Source organism: Condylura cristata, unplaced genomic scaffold, assembly GCF_000260355.1.
Source record: "Condylura cristata isolate star-nosed mole 26May11 unplaced genomic scaffold, ConCri1.0 scaffold00012, whole genome shotgun sequence".
In the NCBI taxonomy this organism is placed as follows: domain Eukaryota; kingdom Metazoa; phylum Chordata; class Mammalia; order Eulipotyphla; family Talpidae; genus Condylura; species Condylura cristata.
This window is the reverse complement of record NW_004567113.1, coordinates 22,105,143-22,113,638: the sequence shown is the minus strand read 5'-3', so window position 1 is coordinate 22,113,638 and position 8,496 is coordinate 22,105,143.

The following is an 8,496-nucleotide window of genomic DNA, read 5'->3' as shown; positions in this document are numbered from 1 at the left end:
CTCCACAGTATTGGCTACTGTGATATCTTGGGGACTCAATGCTACTGGCAAGTAGACCACAAAAAATAATAATAATAATAATAATAATAAATAAAATGCTCTGCACAACAAGAGAAACTATCCCTAAAACAAAAGAATATATTTGCACAACATACATCTTTCAAGGGGCTAATAGTATCCAATATATATGAAAAATTTAGATAACTCAACAAAAAGAAAACAGATTGACTAATCAAAAAATGGGGGACCCTCCCTGGTGGTGTAGCGGGTAAGGACACAGCACTGCAAGTGAGCCTCAGCCGCTTGGAGTTTGATCCCCAGCCCATGAGCTGACCCACAAGGAATGGCAGACCTCTCCTGTCCTGCCCGCTGCTCCCTTCAGCAGTGTGCTTTGTAGATCTCCCTGTTCTGCTCCTGACTCTGTCTCTGGTGAATCCTCTGGCCTGTACTCCAGTTCTGTATGAATAAATCTTTCTAAAATTTTTTTTTAATTAATAAAATGGCTAATACACCTTTTTACAAGGAAGACTTACAGATGACCAGATGTCATTAGGGAAATGCAAATCAAAAGCACCATGTGACCACCTCACACTAGTTCTGAGGGGGTGGCATTGTATGAGAACATAGTTAACAGACAAAAAAGGTATAAAGACTGATCATAAGGGATCAGATGAACTTTTCTCTGTTTGACAGCAGTTTGTGGAAAAGGAAATTTATTTCCTTTGCTGTGAAATGGGAGATAGTTTCGGAGCTGAGAGAGCATCAGAGAATATATGAAATAATTTTCTAGAAAAGTAGAAAAGTGAATGAAACCAGAATGCCGTAAGGGTTGATATGGTAATGAATATAAGTGCTATTGGCTGCCATGGTCGCCTGGATTTCTCCAGTTCCTTTCATTGCTAATATTAGGGCTTTGTTAGACTAATAAAAGGATGGAGAGGGGCTGATGAGTATGTGATAGATGCAATGCAGTGATTGTTATAATGTGCAATGACACCCTTGATGGGTAAAGAGAGAAATGAGAATGCGAGAGGAGAGGCAATGATAAGTGGCAAAACCAATGGATTATTTACCCCATTTTGTGGAAGTGTTTGTAGAATTGTAACACTAGAAGCAATGAGTTTAAAGACCATTTGGAGATCTCCTGCAACATTTTCTGATTATAATCATCATTTGTTTTGAAAATTGTTTTGTCAATTTTATATTTTGAATATTAATATCTTTTCTCTCCTATGTTTTAGAAATATTTTTTGCTAGTACACTATGTTTATCTTATTTTATGAATCCTGTTCAGATGGTTTCCAAGCACATTAACATTGTCTACATTTTGTTGCTTATTTCACTGTGGTCTGAGCTGCACTATTTCAGGCTTATTTTTGTCTCTCTATTTTGAGATTGTTTTAACACTGGTTGAGTTTTATGTGAGAACTTCTAGTAGTTTTCTCAATGATGGGTGTGATGTGGTAATATACATCTTAGAGAATGTGAACTTATATCCCTAAATAATAAACAGTGTGGTAAAGCAGCATTAATAAAAAATACTTACAAATGTGAATTGAACAACTAAAGATTCCCAAAGCAGTTCAATGACAATTCAGTTTTACCAGATGAATATTTTTGCAGAAATAAGATTCTTAGATTACAAACATTTGTAGTTCAAAGAATTTGTGAATATTACAGCTTCCAATGTTACAGATAAGGAAGGCAACACCACTTTTGGCTTCTTCCCTCTAAAATAGAATCAATGAATTTATTCCATCTAAAATAACACACATGTTCTTCATTTTTTGAATTCTGAATTATTTTCATGTGACCCTGTCACTTAATCTTAAGAAATGTGCCTTGAATTTAAAGGCTTATTTTTTTAAAAAAAAAAAAGATTTATTTGTGCATACAGAACAGGGGTACAGGCCAGAGGCACAGGGATGGTGAGAGATTCACCAGAGACAGAGGGAGGAGCAGAACAGGCAGATCAAGGAAGTACACTGCTGTGGGGAGCAGTGGGCGGGTCAAGAGAGGTCTGCTGCGCCATGTGGTCACCTCCGGGGCTCGGATTGAACTCATGCTGGAGTGGCTTTTGCTTCTTAGTGCTGTGCTTTAATCTGCTGCGCCACCAGGGAGGGTCAAAGACTTATTTTTATCTCCAATTATAATTTCTTTTTCAGCATAATAAAACCTTCTTTTCCCTTGTTCGATAATTGTTTTTTCATTTCTTTCTTTCTTTTTTTTTTAACCCCTTATTATAGGCAGGCATTCACCTCGCCTCTGTTTCCCTAATACTTCTTGTCCCTTATGTTTACTCTTTGGGGCTTTGGGGGATTTATATATATAGCTAGGTCTTTGGATGGAGCCCCAGGTGCTGAGGGACCTCAAGTTTCTTGACTTCTAGAAAGAAAGAATTCATGTGAGCCTCAGAATAGGTGAGTTAGAAAAGCTTAACTCTAGATGAAAGTCCACACTGAAGAATGAATGTCGGCAGATTCAAAGGAGAATTACTCCGGGGATCTTAAGGCTGCTATGTGAACTCGTGCTTAGTTGGAGGTGCAGGGTTTTAGAGATGGGGTTCTGAATTAGTTTTGACCAGTTTTGTTTAACAAAACCACTGGGCCTTATCATCCTGCTGACTAAGATAGGGAGAGTTTCACAACCAGTGTGAGCTAGGAGTGGGATCTGATAGACTTTGGGTCCTTAGGTTTGGAATGTGCTCAGCAGTTTTTTCCTAGCCCTTGTGCTAAATTCTGGTGTTAGCTCACATTCATTTAACGCTTAAGAAAATCTGTTCAACTGCTGAAGTTTCTAGTTTGGAAAGAAGGGTTTTTAAATTGTCCTATTTCTGGAATTTTTAAATTATATTTTAAACATTTCTGCCCTTGCATTAAGTCTTTTTAGATAGAATTTTCCTTTGTGGGTTCTTTTCAGGATTAATGAAAAGACAGCTGCTCTTTTGGTGTAGTTTAGGACTTCCTGCTTTGAAAAGATGAACTCTCCAGAAGTGTTCTTTTGCAACAACTCACTCATGCTGGTGAGGGTGCCCATTTTCTTCTAACCCTCTCAAGTTATTGGTTGTACAGTCTTACTCTCATCCTACTGTTATTTCCTGTATGTTCTTATGACTACATAGTCTTAATAACTAAGTGAAGGAGATATCTAGAATATTTAATTGCTCAGTTTTTTCATTTATAAGGTAGAGCTAATAATGGTATCATTAAAAAGGAATCTTTTAAGATTTAATGAATTATACAAGTCAACCCAGTGCTGAGCACATAGATAGTAATCAGTACTAGTTCTTATTGTTATGTTTAGGACTTATGTTTAGACACATTATTCCGTAACCACTTCCTGAAAGCTCATGCTGGTCATACTCTTGTTCACTTTGTTTTAGCTCTCATCTATGTCTTAAGTTTTTCTTTGCAAACAAAAAAATCTCAAAATGATTAAATCAACATTCCATCTACTTTTGGTCCAAACAAATCAAAAGAAAATGTAACATGCTACCATAGCAACTGATTTCATTGTAAATTCATGGCCATCATCCTGATCCCAGGGGTATCTGCATGTTCTTCTCACTCTCCAACCTTTTTAGAACACCATTTCACACCTCTCTTCTCTTTTCCTTTGTTTCACTCTACTTTTTTCGCCACTCCTGATCTTTCTTGTTTTTTTTTTAATATTTATTTATGCATACAGAACTGGGGTACAGGCCAGAGGTTCAGGGGCAGCAAGAGGCTTCACCAGAGACAGAGTGGGGAGCAGAGCAGGCAGATACAGGAAGTACATTTCTGAGGGGAGCAGTGGGCAGAATAGGAGAGGTCTGCCACACCATGTAGATCACCTCTGGGGTGGGGATTGAACTCATGCTGAAGTGGCTTTAGCTTCTTAGTGCTGTACTTTAACCCAATGTGCCACCAGGGAGGGCCCATTTTTTTTTTAATGATTTATTTATTTATGCATACAAGAACTGGGGTATAGACCAGAGGTGCAGGGGTGGTGAGAGGATTCACCAGAGATAAAGGGGGGAACAGAACAGGCAGATCTACTGAAATACACTCATGAGGGGAGCAGTGGGTGAGATAGGAGAGGTCTGCCATGCCATGTGGGTCAACTCCCTGGTGGAGATTGATAAAATCAGTGTAACAGTGAAACTGTAGGTAGAAAGCCAAGTCATATACCCTATAATAAGAGTGGAAGTGTATGTTTCTCCTAACTGCTTTCAGTTTAGATAAAGAGAAAACACTTTCTTTTTAAAGTTAACATTGTCCTGAAAAATAACCAGCCCAACAGATCAGTAAACCTCCCAAACAAAAATATACCCTTATTGATTCTTCAATTTTTGACAAGAGAGCACTGTATTTCATTCATAAACCTTAATTTATTACATTTAGTTCTAGCATTTTGCAGGAAGTACGTGTTTTAGAATGACATAAAAGTAAGTGTTTCAATAATTTTATGAGTCAAGAAGTAAATAGTAAAAGTTTGGAAAATCTTACATACTCAGCTCTTAGGACCTTAATCTTAAAGAGGTTTTCTATCATCTAAAAAGGGACCTAATCTGGCTAGTGCAAAGTGGATATAATAGAATATCACTTTCTTCAGTTTTGTACTATAATCTTCAAAAGTTTCCATCTGAGTGAATTTAAATTAAACAGTATTATTTTAATCAAGACAATTGTTAAGTGGTAAACTTTGCTTTGCTATTGATTTCACTGTAATTGACAATTAATAAATCTATTGTAGTAAGTAAGCCATTTGTAAATCATATATTTGGGAGCATATTTTCCAGTTTTACCTGTTCTACAGTTTTCAGCCAACTCAAACATTTATTTTTCCTAGAAACAATTAAGTTTCCAAATTATTGTACATAAATAAACCATTCTATGTGTTTCTTAATCACCTTGCAACAATAACTTTCTGGAATGTGGGCTCAGAGTTCTAACTTGGTGTGGAAAGTGTGGTGCATGTCCCTATTGGCGACTGTACATTCTGTCCTTTTTATCAGACAAATAATAACACAAACACTCTGAAATACTTGACCATTTCCATCTTTACTGATTCATATGTCAGGAAAATAAATTAATATGACAGGATGAAGAAAGAGTTGGGAGACAAAACCATTTTATAATTTAGTTTTATAACTTATAATTTATAAAACTAATTATAATTTTATCATTTTTTTTTTACTTCTATCAAAGACATATAGGCTGGAACAGTTGCATTCCTAACTTTTGTGATGCCAGAACAGGAATACAAATGGAAGCTTGCCCCATAACCCCACCTAGCTCCATGTACCATCCTGCAGGGTCTCATATATATGTGTATTTGGACAAAGTAAGCCACCAGTTCAATCTGTCCATATCCCTCCGTTCAAGCAATAGGACACCACTTGACCATCCTTCCCACTAGACCCACATGCCAGCAGCAGAAGTCTGTCCTGGGAAGCAAAAGTCTTGGGAGAAAATTTGTTAAGTCTGGGAATAGAGTAGGATAATACGGGCAAGCAATTACAGGGAATCCCAAAACATAGTCTAGAAAGAACAGAATCCTTGGAACTGTTCTTCCCCAGCTTAAAATAAAGGAAAGTGGCCCTCCTGGTGGCGCAGTGGGTTAAAGTACAGCACTAAGAAGCTAAAGCCACTTCAGCATGAGTTCGATTTCCGCCTGCCCTGGAGGTGACCACATGGTGTGGCAGACCTCTCCTGACCTGCCCACTGCTCCCCTCAGGAGTGTACTTCATCAATCTGCCTGTTCTGCTCCCCACTCTGTCTCTGGTGAAGCCTCTCACCGTCCCTGAACCTCTGGCCTGTACCCTAGTTCTGTATGCACAAATAAATATATCTTAAAAAAAAAAAAAAGGAAAGTACAGAAAGAGAAAAGCCAGAGAACTGCCTTCTAAACTTAAAGGGTCTGATAAGGTAACAGCCAGAAATGTATTTCTTCCAAGAGAAGTAAGATGATCCAACAGAAGAAAGATTCTGGAAGGCTAAACATATGAAGAGATGAGAGGAAAGGAACTAGCAATTGTGAAAGCCCATCTGGTGGGGTAAGAAGGGTGAGGCTGAGCAGTGAAGGACAGTTTTCAGTTGGTGGCATGTGCTAGGTATTATTTCATCTTTTCTATTGGTTGCTCCTATTTTAGTACAAGTCACCTTATATTTTTAATCAGAACTTTAGCTTCCTTTATCAGTAGCAAAACTCAGTTGTTTCATAACTTGTCTCCAAATATCCATCTTATGAAACTCACATCATAGTTTTTTTTTTTAAAGATGTATTTATTTTTGCATACAGAACTGGGGTACAGGCCAGAGGTACAGGAGTGGTGAGAGGTTTCACCAGAGACAGAGTGGGGAGCAGAACCCAGAGAGGGCCCATTCACACCATAGTTTTAAGTGTGTTTAAACCAATAGAAAAACATAGGGGGTGTCAGCAATAACCCTTCCTAGAGATTTGGCTGTTTCTTAACATGAAATCAGGTAGGGAAAAATCAGAATTAAAATCTAGAGGCTCTTTTTCTACTAATGAATGGAATAAATATTTCATTTATATTTTCTTAATGAATCAGTTAAGGGGAAAGCAAGATTTCTGGTGCTATACCTGTTTTGTTTCATGCGGGTCTGCCAATCCTAAGCGACCTGTTGGGCCACCATTTTGTTACTTGCAGTTCTGCTTTCCTATACAAAGTCAGACTGCCCTTCAGAAACAAGTCAATCAGTCACAGGAGTCAGACCTTAGAAGGTGCGTTTCAAGTCAATCAAGAGCAGAAAGCATGATCACCTGGCAAGGGTATGTATGCATCCTGACATATGAACAGGAATGCCCGTGGGCTGATGACGGATGCATAAACTTACTCCTGACTCAGACATCACAAGGTATGACCAGGAACGCCTGGGGGGGGAGGAGTGCTGAGGACAATATGACAAGGGACCCCAGAAGCTGATCAGTGGAATGCCTTGTTGATAAGATTTAAACCCTGATTGGGGAATTAGGCTGGATTTCAATCACAATACTCAGTCATCCAGCAGATGAGAAGTACGGGGAGGGCTGACTCAGAATCCCTCATACTATAGATGACTTCCACCCTTCCCCTTTCCTTTTACCTGATTCCTCCAATAAGTGATGCTGTATGATTATTTTATCAATAAAAAGGTCAGGCTCTTGCTTTTCAGCAGTGTCCTGCTTTATGTAGCCTGCTCCATGAGTTCCATTTCTTTATCAGTGTGATGTTTGCCGATGAAGCAGTTTCAGTATTTCTCACTGACATTATTATAATGGCTTAAAAAATGGATTGAGTGAAGAAGAAGTAGACTTTACTTAAACGCAAGCTGCTTGAAGGTAACTTGTATCAGAGAATCTTCACAACAAAACTTCCTTTCATAGTTATAATAAAAATGCACAGAGGTGACTTGGGTAACTAATCCTTAGATGGTTTTAAAAAACTTCAGATCTCCTATCCAACAGCATCTGATTTAGATCTATGTACCTTTGAAAATGCTCTGTTATACCTTTCCTCCATTTTCTATGTTTAATTTAATTCCAATTTGCTACTGGATACTAACAATAATGTTCCTGGAGGAGAAGAACCCAAGGACAGCACAAACTCCCAAAGTTCTGTGTCTATTTTAATAATTTGGATTTTTTCAATACCTAATTATTCAAGAAACTTCATCATGGTAAACCTTCATGTTCGCTTATATTTCCATGCCAATCATCTGCATAGCACCTGCAATATCTCCTTCTGAAGCACCTGAATTATTTCCAGCAAGCATCTTTACTGACCGAAGCATCACAGTATTGTTTTTGGTAAATCTTAGTCTTCCTCGTGATAGGAATAGTGATATGTTGATTGTGGTGAATCATACTCAGACAGATGTGAGTATCTCCATTCTAAGGAAGAAGAAACTAGATGAGAAAAACAAACTTGCTTATAACTACATAGCTAAATAGGCAGCATTAGAAATCAGTTTCCAGTTTTTAAGGCTTCTGATTGAATAATGGCAATCACTTTTGTAATGTAGACTTCCAAATTTGACTATATACCCAAAAATGTTAATTAATTTATTATTTTTTAAAGATTTATTTATTTATGCATACAAGAGCTGAGGTACAGGCCAGAGGTACCGGGGTGGGGATAGGTTTCACTAGAGACAGAATGGGGTGCAGAACAGGCAGATTGACCAAGTCCACTGCTACACTGCTGAGGGGAGTAGTGGGCCAGACATGGGTCTGCTGCGCCATGTGGGCCACTTCCCTGCCTGGCCATCACACTAGTGCTGCAGTGGTTAAAGGTAGCTTGAGAGTGCTGCACCGTAACCCCTTGCATCACCAGGGAGGCGTCTGCTTCGCTTATTTAATGAAAACAGAAGTTCCTAATGTTCTTTTAGTTCCAGAAGCTGAAACTGATAAAATTCCACAAGTTAGATCATTAAAAATGAATTTTGAGGGCCCTCTCTGTTGGCACAATGGGTTAGGGTGCATACAAAAATAAATCTTTAAAAAAAAAAA